General features: G+C 36.8%; 1 pseudogene; it reads right to left on the bottom strand.

Annotated features, from left to right (window-relative positions):
- Positions 1–1768: 1768 nt before the first annotated feature.
- Positions 1769–16147, bottom strand: LOC130216318 (CD276 antigen homolog; annotated as a pseudogene).
- Positions 16148–16364: the final 217 nt, after the last annotated feature.

Genomic DNA, 16364 nt, shown 5'->3' with positions numbered 1-16364 from the left:
CTCGCCTGCCATCTGCTCCTCTGGAGTCATACACGGCTGAAATCGATGCGCGCCATTCACATTCCAGGAAAGGTCAACCGTGCGGCCGACGCGCTCTCACGCCAGCCTTTACGTCCCGGAGAATGGAGACTCCACCCCGAGTCTGTTCAGCTGATATGGGAGCGATTCGGGGAAGCCCATATCAGCACCTGAGAATGTTCATTGCCAGTTGTTTTTATCCCTGGCCGAGGGCTCTCTCGGCACGGATGCACTGGCCCACAGCTGGCCTCGAGGCGTTGCACAAATATGCGTTTCCCACCAGTGAGCCTGCTCGTGCAGTTACCTGTGGCAAGGTCAGGGAGGACGAAGAGCATGTCTGGCTAGTTGTGCCCCTCTGGCCCACCTAGACCTGTATGTCAGAGCTCTCCCTCCTTCGCGGACGGCCTTCCCTGGCAGACCCCTTTGAGAGAGGACCTACTCTTTCAGGGACAGGGCACCATCTGGCACCCTCGCCCCAATCTTTGGAAACTTCACGTGTGGTCCTTAGACGCGAGGAAGACTTAGGTAACCTACCGACTGTGGTGGTTAATACCATCACTCAGGCTAGAGCCCCCTCCACAAGGCGCGCCTTCACTGAATGGGGCATCTCTCGCAGAGAAGACCCCCGAGATTGCCAGATCAGCGTTGTGCTTTCTTTCCTCCAAGAGAAGCTGGAGAGCAGGCTGTCGCCCTCCACACTCAAGTTTACGAGGCTGGCCATCCTCCGCTCATCATGACGCGGTGGCTGGCAGCATCGTGGGAAGGCATCTCAATGCCCTCTTGGGATCTCGCCCTCATTCTCACGAGCCTGCATAAAGATCCCTTCGAACCACTCGACTCAGTATCTTTAAGATTTCTGTCCCTGATGACATCTCTGCTGGTCATGTTGGCATCGATTAAGAGGTCGGGGACCTGGAGGCATATTCGGTCAGACATCTGTAGAGCTGCGGGCTGGGCGACACCTAATACATTTGCAAAGTTTTACAATCTGCGAGTGGAGCGGTTCCTCAAGCGTATTAGGTAACCCTTAGTGAATGAGGAAACAACTCGGTTAAACATGTTGAAACATGCTTGCTGCGCCATTCTCCCTGAACACGGAGATACGTGGTGCTTATTCCTCCAAGGCCCCCCAGCACTGACTCAGCAGGGGAGTCACTCGCTGGCCCATTACGTTGTAGGTCTGCCCTCTGGTGAGCCCGCGTATGGGTATAGGTACCCGCTATGTGTGATCCCCACTAGGCAATCCATATGCTTATTCAGACCACCCGATGCAGTCCCCACCTTACAGGCGAACCCGTGTCTTCCCTCTCCGCTAACCATCTTATTATATGCGTACTCCCCCTTCTCAGGGCTAGTCATATATTCAGCCATCATATCTCCCCATTTGGGTAGCAGGTGGCCTCCGCAGCTTCCTCCCTACCGCGACTGCACGCTTTCCCAACGTAACTGTCGATTAAATTCCTAGAAATTAACTAGACGCTTTGCAGCTCCAGAAAAATATGTCTAAATTCATAAATCTTCTTTGAAGTGGGATAAGTAGGGCCAGGGATCATGTTGGAAGTGCGCGCCTCTCTATGATGCAGGGAGCGCTCACGCTATGGCCTGCTATTCCTCTCATCGGAGGCGAAGGTAAGGTGCAGTCATTATGGCGTTTTCCAGACATTTCCCCATACGTGGATTAAAATCCACTTATAGAGCATTGAATTTCCCCATCCGAAGGGGAACGCTCTGGTTACTAAAGTAACCCTCGTTCCCCGAGGAGGGGAACGGAAATGCTATATTGCAACACCATAATGATTGTTCCTTAGCTGTGGGTATCAGTCTATTCAGCTTTAAAAGGTTGTGTCTTCTTGCTTTCGCTGTGCGTTTATGCTAAATTGATTGGGAAACAAGGGTTACTTTAGTAACCAGAGCGTTTTTGCATAATAGATCCCCTTTAAAGCGACTATTATGGATGCACAACTTCTATCCATCTCTTTGGTAAAGTGATATCATGCAGCCTTTGACTCAACATCTCAATGGAACCCAAGTTCGCAAATGCAACACAAGTGCAATTCAGTGATCCAAATAAAAAGAGTGCAAATATAATATCAAGACAAGCAATTTCTGCTATGAAGGTAAACAAACTGATGACCTGTAGCTTTTAGAGACTCATAATATCGCTTGCAGTTTTAAAGGGATAGTTTACACCAAAAAAAAAAAAATTTCTGGCATCATTCATTTGTTTCAAATCAGTTTGAGGTCCTTCCTTCTGTTGAACACAAAATATCTTGAAATATTAATGAAACTCATAAATGTTTATAATCACTTGATGGTGAGTAAATTTGCATTTTTGGATGAACTATCCCTTTAAGTGTCGAAATCAAACACAGCTGACCTCTCCTATAAAATGGCATCAAATGTAACAGACTAAAAATCAAAAACAAACACTGTAAGGAGCAGAGTAAGTGCCAGAAGAGCTATTTGGAAAGTCAAAATCTTCAGAGACTGTGCTTCAACGGAGGACTTTGATGGTTTCTGAGTTTCTGTATCCTTGATTCTTGGTTTCGGAGTTGGTTCAGTAGGCTTTTCTAGAAGAAATAAGCAATGTTTTAAACTCATCAGTGTTGTAGAGATAAAATTCTAGCTGTATGTCAATGTTCTGTGCAATTTAAAATGTTCTATCATTTATTTAAAAAAGGGATTACATATACCTTTGACAAGAAGCTCTATCAGCTTTTCCTCATTTAATTCAAAAATAAAACAACCTGTAGTGTCCTGCATGAGCAAAATCCACATCTTTCAACATAACTGAGTAGTTTTCCGTTTGCATACTCTGAAGGAAAACTTTCAGCTCGATTCCTGAAGATGTGAAACTGGTTTTCTACTGAGGGTTTTCCATCTATGACATTTAACACTTTCTGGCTTATATTGTGTCGCCAAAACACATCAGTAATTCCTGGTTTAATCTGGCATGGCAGGATGACGGTCTCTCCAACAACACTAGTGATAATTGCTGAGGACTCCAAAGACACTGACAAAAAAAGAGAAACAACTTTACTTTAGGAAGCAAACAACGGAACCAAAAATATGATACGTACATCATACTAAATACATTAAATATGTTTTGTAAATACAAACCTTTTCCTATCAGATGCAGAAGTAAGAAAATGGCACAGCGTCTGCACACATGATCAAAAGCAAAGTTAATATAGGTTTTTGATGTATAAAGTTGATCAAACTATGGTTTTCATCCTTATCCATAATTTATTCTTTCTTTCAAGTCATTCATTCATTCATTCATTCTCCTTTGACTTAGTCCCTTATTATCAGGGGTCGCCACAGCGGAATAGACCGCCAACTATTCCAGCATATGTTCAGTACTGAAAAATCCATAAATTAAATATTTTTAAAAATTCAATACATAACACTTGAGATTCCAGAAGAAAGGTCAATAATAACACACACACACACACACACACACACACACACACACACACACACACCACAGACACACACACACACACACACACACACAATTTTTAGAAATATCTGCACCTTTGGTTAAAAAAAATGCCTTCATTCGTTATCTTGCATGGTTTGAATTTAAAAACCTGCTAACAAACCAAATGCTGAAAATCAACTTTTTTGGGAAACACATCAACTCTCTAGTCAGCATTTAAAATCTGATTCACAAAATCATGATTGAATTTGCAGTAAAAATTCTTTCTACACCCAGTAAAATACACCACTTCTAAACTATTACAAAAATTAATGTACTTCAGATGACACTGAGAAATCTAATTTTCAAAGATTATAAGACGTTTTTGTGCTTAAAGGCTGGTTCACACTTCTGCGTTGAGCGATCACTGTGACCCACACATGCCTTGTGCGTAGCCCGTTTATTTATATTTCTGCGTGCTGTTTGTGTTGCTCTGCCATAACACTTCTGAAATGTTAGCTGGCAGTTCCTCTGTCTCTGGTTTCTTTACGGGTATTTAGTTTTTTCTGAATGCTACCTTAATGTACAAATAGCTAAAACTCGCTCATTCTTTAATCATAAGGTAAACAGAAAACAAAAGTTTCCAATTGGAGCTCCTTCACAGGACTCAACACTTGTAAACACTCGCTCCAACGGGTTCGCATGGCTTTTGGCCCCGCCAATACTCATGAACGCTACCAAGCTGATCAATCACAGAGCTTGCACTATGTGCCATTGTGATGTGTAGTTAAATTTTTTGAGAGGTGCGCATCAGTGTTGCCACAGCAAAAGATATGCGACCGTGAAGGCTGTGCCGGACCATACGTGTGGCTTGACACAGAAGTATAAATCAGCCTTGAGACATGACTATGTCAAAGAGAAAACAACGGAAATAGTGTAGGCGGCCAATACAAACCAGAGTAAGACACAAAAAAATAACAACAACAGGCATCATCATTAAAAATGCTTGCATTGTGTCAGAGGGGGGCATGGCTGAGAACGGATTGGTTTTGCTTTCAGTTCGGTATTCGTCTGTGAGGAACTGCCACCGCATGTTTGTTTTGCTTATTTTTTATTCATTAAAGAGTTTAAATGTTTGCCGGTTTCCTGCCTCCTGTTTCCCTTGAACCGCATAGAATCTACATCACAACAAGTTGCGTTCAGCCATGTTTGTGGACAACAAATAAGCGTACAATGCAAACCAATGCAAAACACAACAGAAAAAGCTGACCATTTTATAGGAATCTTTTTTGATAATTTATTTCCTCATTAATTTTCCTTCAGCTTAGTCCCTTATTTGTCAGAGACAACTATTCTGGAATATTTTACACAGCGGATGCCTTTCCAGCTGCAGCCCAGAACTGGGAATAGGGCTGTGCGATTAATTGAATCACAATCGAGTGTTGTAACGTTGCGATTAGCTTATCGCAAGAGGCAAAGCATGAGGAAATACAACAACCAGAACCTAAAAAAGCACAAAAGGCTATATGAGAAGCAACTTGCTAAAAAGTCAACTAAAAGTATTTCTAGTGACACTCATCTGCTAACTTTTTAGCATATAACCTAGCTAACTGGTTTAACTGGCCAACTAGCAAACAACTGGAGTCAACAATGTCAACTAACAAAGCCTGATAGTTGATAACTGTCTTTCAGGAAATTGTCTACCTACCGCTATGCTCTGCCCACAAAAAATACCACAAACTGAAAAAAGGTTTATGCGTCAGTGTGTACTATAAAAACATCCTGTTTGTTTCAAAACTCAATATGCCATTTGTTCAAAGTTTTTGTTCCACAGTACAAACAAAAGTCATCTTCAGGACTAAAGATCAATGCCTACTTCTAAATCACTGGCTATTTATCCATACCAACAAATTTGTATAAGGAGGAGGTAAATAATAAACAGATGACCATAATAAAGTGTTGTCACCAAAAAAATAACCAAAAAATTGCCGAAAGTTTCCATTTTTGGATGAACTACAACCTGTAATAGTCATTCTGTTTTTTTTTTTTTTACTTAAAATAATAATAATAAAATGAACAAATATCTAATAAAATGTAAATGTTGGGGAAAAAATAAAACAACAGTACAGCACCTGCCAATAAACCTGCTGTCATTATTCCCACCCACTACCAAAAAAATGACTGTCAGTGATTTTCTTTTTACTGTCATGAATCATTGTGAGAAAAAATAACTCAAGCCTCAAAACTGCCTCAAGCCACATATGCAAGAGGAAAAAAAAATACCAGAAACATTTAAATTTCCCAAAATAGAGGTTGAGGAAAACAAATATATGGTGCTTAGATGCTCAAGATGATTGAATGTACAAGACGTAACTGTTATTAGTTTCAGTAGTTGTTATCTGGAAATTACATACATTGGTTGGTCGTAACCAACCAATCAGAATGAAGTATTCCAGAGAGCCATTTAATAATCTTGTTTAACATCAATATAAGGCTGCCTGCATGATGACAAGCTATTGATTACAAAAATAATTGCCAATTGGTGACGCGGTGGCCCAGTGGGTAGTCAGCCTCACAGTAAGATGGTCGCTGGTTCGAGTCCCGGCTTGGTCAGTTGGCATTTCTGTGTGGAGTTTGCATGTTCTCCCCGTGTTCGTGTGGGTTTCCTCCGGGTTCTTCGGTTTCCCCAACAAGTCCAAAGACATGCGGTATTGGTGAATTGGGTAAGCTAAAATGGCCGTAGTGTATGCGTTTGAATGGGAGTGTATGGATGTTTCCCAGTGATGGGTTGCAGCTGGAAGGGTATCCATATCCGCTGTGTAAAAACATATGCTAGATAAGTTGGCGGTTCATTCCGCTATGGCAACCCTGATTATAAAGGACTAAGCCAAAGACAAATGAATGAATGAATGGTTGACATTCCTAAAAACTGCAACTGATAAATTAAACTATGATTTAGAGTAATATTCATTCATTCATTTTCTTTTGGCTTAGTCCTTTTATTAATCAGGGGTTGCCATAGCGGAATTAGATTAGATTAGATTAGATTAGATTAGATTTATTGTCATCACACATGTACAAGTACAAGGCAACCGAAATGCAGGTAAATGGAACCCCCCGACCGTGCACAGACATCACAACTCCAGGGAAGACAGGTCACAGGAGGTGGAACAGGAAATACAAATACAACCAGGTTAGAGAGGCAAAAAAAAAACTCCCTCTCACCTTGCTCTTAAGTACCAGCAACGTGAGATCAGGGAGAAGAAAAGCCCCAGCAATCTAGCACAAAACACACCGACAAGACATAACATTGCCCACAGGGGATGGGAACAGGGGGTGTGGATATAGTCCGGTAAGGGCGGGCAGCCATCAGGTCCTGCAGCCATGGAGGTGCTGGTCACAGACCTGCCTCCAGTGGGGTGAAAGCATACGAAGGCGTTGGATGGGAAATGAGCCGGCAACTTTTCCAGCACTTGTTTTAAGCAGCAGATGCCCTTCCAATCGCAACCCAACACTGGGAAACACCCCACACAGTCTTGCACACACTCACATACTTCCAATTTAGCTTATTCAATTTACCTATAGCGCATGTCTTTGAAATGTGGGGGAAACTGGAGCACTCGGAGGAGAAACCCACTAGAACACTAGGAGAACAGGCAAACTCTAAAACAGAAATGCCAACTGACCCAGCCGGGGCTCAAACCAGCGACCCTGCTTGCTGTGAGGCGATTGTGCTACCCTTATTAAGAAATAATGATGTATTAATGATAAGTTATGATATTTAGCAATAATTAGTTACCACCTGTAGGATTTGAAGGCAAATTTTAATCCTTTTTACAATCACTATTACAGTTTTTTCCAATACATTTAACAAGTTTCCTAAACTCATAACACGGTTAGCACAACATCTGTCTTTGTAGGCTATACAATTAACACATTTCTTGTAGCTTTGAAACAAAATGCATACATTTAACACCAATTTCAAATGCTTGACTTCTTTTACACACAAGCTCAACCAAGACCCAAAACAATGTAATTTTTACAGTCAAATTTATAAATGCTTTCACTCTGTATGTCACCATCTTCCAAACAGAACTTAATAGGCTAAAGTCAAAGTGAACAGCTGTTTATATTGTGAATTGAACACAAATATATTCCCTGTATTTTATTCTATTGCCAATGAGAAACAGCTTATTGCAATTATGTAAATACATAAATCACAGCTGATTCCCATCTAGGAGCCACACTCCAATCACATGATCATGATCATGATCATGTTCTAAAAGAGGACTCTTTGGGCTTTTGAAAGAAACAGTGAGCGCATGAAAGAACTCACTGTTCCTTTCAAAAGCCCAAAGAGTCCTCCTTTCATCAAAGAACTCCGTCACCATTACGTCCAAGTAAGGTTATGCAATACAGTCATTACTGTACTATACACGGTGTGTTTTGCAGTAAGCTACTCTATAAACCTGGAGTTCATTTCATTCATACAGTAGATATTCATTACAGTACAGCAATTACTGCACATACACTGTGTCTAATTACTTTCAGAGAGTCATGAAGTTGGAGGCCAATCAAACATTATCTATGTTGACGAGTCCGGCTTTAACTGGCAAAATATGTCACCGTGGGAGAAACATAATAGGTCAAAGGGCCACAGTTACTGTGTCAAGCCACAGAAGATATTAGGTGTGATGTGGATGAGAACATGTGGCCAAATGCAGAAGACTGCAAAATAGAAGATTACTTTGTTTTTGTTTTTTTTATTATAATTCTGGTGCTTTTTCTGTTTGTATATCTTGCAGTGATGTCCTTTTGCAAATAAAGTCTGTACTGCAGCAATTCTGTGTCTGTTTTTTTTTTACATAAACTGTACATTTTATAAAGCTACTCTTATTTATTTTAATTTTTTTTGTATTGAATTTCTGCAGCAAAAGACACAAAATGCATGCATTTACTAAACCCAACAAAACAAAATGTAGAGAGGGCTTCAAATATAAGGGCAGACCTGGCACATAAATAATGCAGTTTCTGATGATAGTGTTTTTTTTGTCAATTGTTCTGATTGACTAAATGTTATTGTTGGAAGAGCACATGTGTTAGTGTGTTTGATTAATTATTTGATTTTAAAACATGTTTGCAGTGTTTTGTTAGACATGGTGTACTGTGTTAGTGTATTATTGTATTTTGAACATTAGTTTAGAGGTTTAGTTTACAATGTGTGATTTTGAGCATGAAAGTAACCGTTTGTTTTAGATGTGTTTAGAAACAACTGTGTGTTTTAGATGTGTTGGTGCGTTAAAGTTTAGGAAACTTGTTATGCTGATACCATATTTTCCTATAATATTATAATGCAATATTTTCCTATAATATGCAGAATTCTATTATATTTCAAAATATATCATCATGTCATAATGACAAGACAGGAATTACTAATTAAAACTATTATTAAAAAAAAATCTGTTAAGAATGAACCTTGATGTTTAACAAATGGTTTTAATTAACACACAGGGTTTATGGATGATTGACAATATGTATCAAAAGAAAACAAAAATAAAACTGCAAAACTGTGTTTTATGTATTTGTAATTTTCTGCCAAGACATTATTACTCCGCCGCATCATAATTATGAAACCATAAATACAGTTTCTTGAAGTTTAAAAACAAATAAATTAATCAAAAATAAAAAGGGGGTTAATCATATTGCAATATTAGAGGTGCTACCACTCTTGTCAAATACAATATATGACTCTTTTAAGTAAAATTACAGCATGATCTATTTTCAAATTTGCCCACATGACTGGGAAAATACCCAACACAACCATTGCATCAAAGACAGCTATTTTAATAGTTTTGTTTTGGCATCAAAATGAAAGCAGTAACAGTCTAGCAGTGTAAAAGACTACAGAAAATGGTTTATATTATATAATATATATATATATATATATATATATATAATAATATATATTATATATATATATATATACATACACATACATACATACATACATACATACATGCATGCATACAGGTTGATGTCAGAATTATTAGCCCCCCCTGAATTATTAGCCCCCCTTGTTTATTTTTTCCCTAATTTCTGTTTAACGGAGAGAAGATTTTTCAGCACAGTTAAAAACATAATAGTTTTAATAACTCATTTCTAATAATTTATTTATTTAATCTTTGCCATGATGACAGTAAATAAAATTAATTCGATTTTCAAGACACTTCTATACAGCTTTAAAGTGACATTTAATGGCTTAACTAGGTTAATTAGGTTAAACTATGCAATTTAGGGTAATTAGGCAAGTTTGTTGTATAACAATGCTTTGTTCTGTCGGCTATCCAAAAAAATAAATAGCTTAAAGGGGCTAATAATTTTGATTTTAACATGCTTTTAAAAAAATTCAAAACTGCTTTTATTCAAGCCGAAATGAAACAAATAAGACTTTCTCCAGAAGAAAAAACATTATCAGACATACTGTGAAAATGTCTTTGTTCTGTTAAACATCGTTTGGGAAATATTTAAAAAAGAAAAAAAAATTCAAAGGGGGGCAACATAATTCCGGCTTCAACTATATATATATATATTATATATATATATATATATATATATAATATATATATATATATATATATATATATATATATATAATGTTTTCTTTTAAAAGTCTGATCTAATAAAAAAGACTGATGTTTACATTAAGCATAATTCTTAAGACTATAGAAAACATACGACACAATATTATGCAGGTGGGGTAGTAACTTTTTCAAGTAAAAATTAGAGTTTTTCATGAAAAGCATAAGAAAATAATATGCAGTCAAGCCGAACAATTATTTGATCCATTCATCTCTCGAGTCCTTTAAGTTACTCAAAACCCCAAAGAATCACTTGAAAATTGTATTTTATTTTATCAAAAATTATTGCATTACGCATTGAACCTGTCATGTCTTCTGTAATTTCTAATAGCCAAACTGGATTTATTCGTGGACGCATTTCTTTTAACAATTTACGACATTTATATAATGTAATGTACACACATTCTACCCCAGGTGAACAAGAAGCAATAACATCTCTAGATGCTGAAAAGGCGTTTGATAGACTAGAGTGGGAATACCTTTTTTACACTCTTAAACAGTTTGGCCTTACCTACAGACTTAATTTCATGGATCAAACTGTTATATGCCTCTCCGGTTGCTTCAGTATGCACAAACAATGTATACTCTGATTATTTCCCATTGCATCGAGGCACCAGACAGGGGTGGCCCCCTCTCACCCTTGTTATTTGAAATATCGAATGAACCATTAGCTGCTATGCTTCGTCAGTTTCCTGACTTTAAAGGTATTATGCGACATGGTACAGAGAATAAAATTTACCTATATGCCGATGATGTTTTGCTATATGTATTAAGCCCAATCATTTCAATACCTAAAATTGTGTCATGAATAAAAGAACTTGGCAGATTCTCTGGCTTTAACCTAAACATTAACAAAAGTGAATTTTTCCCGATCACTCCATCTTCCTATAGAGACTCTTCCTTTATCCCTTCAAAATCGTATCAGAGAGTTCAGATACTTGGGTGTAAAAGTCACCAGATCATTTAATAATTTGTTTGAGGCCAATTTTTGTCCACTTTTGAATCATTGTAAAAAAGACTTTTTGAGGTGGTCCACTCTGCCCCTGTCTTTAGCGGGTCGGTATTAACCTAATAAAGATGTCAGTTTTTACCAGTTTTATTTTTATTTTCAAATATACCTATTTTATTAGAATGATTTTTTACTAAGCTGGACAGTTCTCCTCATTTGTGTGGTGGAACAAAACTCCTCATATCAGGAAGACTTTTTTACAATGATCAAAAAGTCAGGGAGGGATGGCATTACCTAACTTTCAATTTTATTACTGGGCACGTATTATTCAGAAAGTAATATACTGGTTATCTAGTGTGGATCTCGCAAATACCCCTGAGTGGGTACAAGGGGAACAATCTTGCTCTAATTCAAACTTAGATCCCTGGTTTGCTCTTTACTCTCTCTAATAATTATATCTTCTCCCCATATCCCGTATTGATTCACGCCTTAAAAATTTGGGCCCAGTTTAGAAGACATTTTGGTCTACAGTCAGCTTCCATTTTGGGTCCAGTTATTCCCACCATCTTACATGGATTCTGCTTTTTCTATATAGGGGGAAAGGGGAATTAGGTTTTAAAAGATTTATACTTAAACAATACTTTTAGCTCTTTTGAAGAGCTGTAGGTAATTTTGCGTTACCCCTGATCTCAATTTTTAGATATCTGCAGATTAAGCGTTTCATCAAGAAGGTATTTCTTTCTTCCCAGAAATACCCCCTATATCACCCATTGAGAATTGTTGAGTTTAACGCACAAGGCAGGGGACTCATCTCAAGCATTTATTCAATTATTACATCTATAAACCGACAGAACTTGGGAGTTTATTCATGAAGCTTGGCAAAATGATTTGAACAGAAAATTTTCAGATCTAGAATGGGCAGATGCCCTTAACTCAAGTGCATTCATCCTCACTCTGTGCTAGACATGGTTTACTTCAATTTAAAGTTCTCCATAGGCTACAATTTACTGACTCTAAATTAGCAAAAATTTACCCAAATGTTAGCCCTGCATGTGGTAGATGTTCACAATCACCTGCTACCACTGCTCATATGTTCTGGTTTTGTCCCAAGATAGAAGAGTTTTGGACAGGGGATTTTTGAAACATATTAACAGATATATAGCATTCCCAGATCCATTGATGGGCACTTTTGGTGTCGTGCCTGACAATATAGATCTCAGTAAATACATGTTTTCAGTCATTGCCTTGACTACACTAGCAAGACATTTAATATTATTCAAGTGGAAAAGAGTAGACCCCCCCAACGCATGCTGGCTGGATGAAGTGATGTCTTACGTTCAACTGGAAAAGATTAAATACATGATTCGAGGCTCGAAACACAAGTTCCAAGACAAATGGTACCCCTTTATGAAATACTTTAAAGAATTCCCTGGCCTTTAGAAAAATGTTTTTATTTTTATTTTATTTTCTCTTATATGTTATTTTCTATATTACACTCTTTGGATGTTACCAAACTCCTCATGCCAAATGAGAACATATTGACTAAAGTATGACAATGTATTGCCTCACTGTCAACTTTGATATATCTGGAAGGTTTGTGATTCAAGAAGATAGCACCGTTTTTTTTATTTTTGTATTAAGATGCACCTCTTTTGTATATTCCCTTTTTTGGATGTTGAGCCTCTCATGTTAAATGACAACATATACAGTAGACTGAACAAATATGGTGCACTCTGTTTTCTCACTGTCAACTCAGGAACTCTGGAATGATGTATGTATATGTGTGTATGTAGGTGTATATGTGTATGTGTGTATATGTATATATGTATGTAATTTCTGGATGGTAATTTAGTAAATTCATGAATCATTGATTTACTCACTGCCCACCTATCTGTTGTGAGGATAACTTTGGTGATGATAAGCATTCATTAATTTGACTAATCACTGAGTTATTAAAAGTATGCCTTCGGTTTACTGCATAAATGCTTCTACCCACATGATGTTGGCAAACATGCATGTGCACTTATACATTTACTCATTTAGCAGACACTTTAACCAAAGTGACAAACTAGATGAATAGTTCAGTCTAGGTTCACCCCCAAACAGTTTTGTGTAGTGATATGGCTCAGTTGTTGGGTAAGACATATTCTTGTGAGCTGTATGCACTTGTGAAAGAAAGCAAAACTATGTCCGAGTGTAGCCCTTTCTGTGTGTGTGTGTGTGTGTGTGTGTGTGTGTGTGTGTGTGTGTGTGTGTGTGTTATTAATAAGTACTAAAACAAAAGTCACAAAACTTAAGGCCGGCACACACCAATGACATGCGCCACACAACAATACCCAACTGTGTTGTTGCCTCGCGTCTGGTCCTGTTTGGACCAAAAAGCTGCCCGTCAACACACCAAAAGGACGTAAGAGGATGTGTCTATCTGCACTCAGGGGTGGGGTAGTAATAAGTTTTTTCTTTCCACATTTGGAAATAGAACATCTGAATTTCTGAGGCGTGTGCAAAGTGTTGGAAGCATTTAATACCATTTTCACTGTATTTGTCACTCACCGAGGGATTTGCTCATGCAAATATGTCTGATAATCTAAAGGGCTATGCACACTGGGGTGCTTTTCGCTCATGCTTTTTGGCAAAGTTTACCGCCTTGTGACTAAACAAATGACGCCAATGTGATCAGTTGTTATTATCTCTTTTCCCTTTTCTATTTTCACATTGAAGTCATATGAGTGTCATAATTGTTTAGTTTAGATCCACACAACTATAAGTTCCTATTAACTGTATTTAAGCATTTGCAACACATTTCCAACTACAATGTAGGAGGCTTCTCATATAAGAGGACGAATACTGGAGAATTCCATTCCTAGACCATTTCTTTATCATTTATGCTTTATCTTTATGCTTTTTCAATGTACAGTGAGGCTCAGTGCTCACAGTGCTCACAATTAAACAAAATCAAATGATGATAACAAATGCATAACAAAAACACGTTCTTAACAAATAATAATAATAATTTCAAGATACACAAATTAAACTGTATCAATTGAAAAATAAATTGTTGCAATCTTATCTAAAATAAAATAACTACAGTTTAAACATCGCTGAATAAGTTGACATTTTTTAATCATATTGTTATATTGTTATCGTTTCATCAAATGTTATGTTGTATTTGACACGCCTGTTATTCAGCAATGTTTAAACTGTACAGTATTTTTATTTTGTAGATAAGATTACGAATATTTCGTTTTCAATTGATACTGAGCTTTTAATTGTCATTTATAAGGGAGAAAGCAAAAAGTATACTTAGCAAAAATAGTCCTCACATTAGATTAGGTCACAAAACTGCATGAAGTTGTTTTAATAAAGCTTTTGCTATCATAAAAAGTAACTATTACTATATGCCTGAATCATAAGCTATATACAGGCCCGTAGCCAGTCTAGTGAAAAGGGCAGTTCTTTTTTCTTAAAAAGTGGACTTTTGCAGTTATTCGCAATCTACAAAGTTACGTATTTCTAGTTTAAATAGCTACTGCATTTTAGTGACATTTTAAGCACTATTTATATCTGCATTAGCTTGTCCAATGGTCATCAATACCACATTTTTTTTATGCACCAAAACAGTTTAAAAAAGATTTAGAATAAGGAATATGAAAAAAAAAGGTTTTATACGTATTATTTTTTATCATATATCATTAGGAAAAAAAAGGAATCTGGTAAAGTTTTAAATTAAAAACTGCCTATTACTGATAAGTAGCCTATGGACATTTATTAAGTAAATCACAAACTGGCCAGCACATTTAATTTGGCCACTTTAATACAAAAAATATAAATACACATGATGATAATAATAATAATAATAATAATAATAATAATAATAATAATAATAATAACGTAGCGCTTCCCGATTTTCTAGCCTCTCTTTTAAAAAAGTACATTTGAAAATTCATATCTACAACAACAGCCTAATTCAAATGAACTTTCATATGCTTCAATATTTACTTTTAGTGCTTCACACCTGTTTATTGGACATTTTTTTCTTACAAGAATAAGGTCCGAGATTTACATAAAAAAATGTTTTCTCTATTTTAAAACAATACAGTAGATCAGTAATTGAAAGATGATTGCACTTACGTTAAAGCCTTCTTCGACGAGTTATTTTTACAATTTATGATGGCATAGCTGTCAAAATAGGACAAGTGAGCTCATATAGGGACAAATTCTGGACCTTTGTCAAACCAGCGACCTTCTTACTGTAAGGCAACAACCGCTATGCTACCCCCTACCCTACTTAATTTAGTAATGAAAAAACAATTATTTAACAAAATATGAAAATAATATTATTAAGCACAGTATGTGCTTATAAGTAAAGAATACAGCATTTGTAGCTGTGTTTGTAAACTGCTTTCTTATGTCTAATATTGTATAGTTAATGCTTAACAAATATTTACAAAAATCTATTTACAAATTAACTATTTGCTAATCCTTGCGTGTCCGGTTAATTTAAAGTGTTACCAAAAAGGGTAAAAGGGTTTCCAAGGTCCATATTTTGAAGTTTGTTCAGATAAACATCCTGGAACGTTGTTCTATCTACAACTGAGACTTTGTGTCATTTGTTAGCAGGTTCCATAACATAAATGCAGTTTACGTTCAACAGAATACCGAACTGTGAACATTTTTTATGATGTTTTATAATTCGCGGAAATGACCGATCAAACACACTAAAATTAAGAAAAGAAAAGCGAAACCGAAACCATGGACCTATAATCTACGCTCCTAAACAACATGTAACGTTATACAGGCCAACAACTAAATTTGATAGTCTCAAGGCTGATACATACGTCTTTCACATGTACCTTAAATACAATAACCTTTATGGATAACGTTACATCTCACCGTTACTACATAGCTAACATAGTACCAAGTTTATCTTAAATATCCCGTAATTCACACTCGGAGTAACCAAACTGCGATTAGTTCTTCTCTATCGGTTGCTGAATTCGAACTTGTCAAAAGTGGTTTATTTACTTTTAAAGAAAAAATATAATTAGCATACCTCCACATCATGGCTTATAGCTCTGAAGTTTCTTTGTGTGACGCCTTTCAATGGCAAAATAACGGTGCTTTTGTGGGTGACGTCATTACGCAAGGACACGTTTGTACTGTAATTTGATAAATTACAAGACACTTAACTCTGCAAAGTTCATTGTAACTTATTAAACTAAGTTAATTATATAACTTAATATAAGTTATGCAAGCTGTTTTAAGTCAGTTTAACTTAATAGAAGTTAAATGGACTGATAAAGTTAATTTGATTCAGCTTAAAACTTTAAAGCAACTA

The sequence above is a fragment of the Danio aesculapii genome, chromosome 22 (assembly GCF_903798145.1).
Source record: "Danio aesculapii chromosome 22, fDanAes4.1, whole genome shotgun sequence".
Classification (NCBI taxonomy): Eukaryota; Metazoa; Chordata; class Actinopteri; order Cypriniformes; family Danionidae; genus Danio; species Danio aesculapii.
The sequence above is the reverse complement of the archived record's forward strand: the minus strand, read 5'-3'. Positions and strand labels throughout refer to the sequence as shown.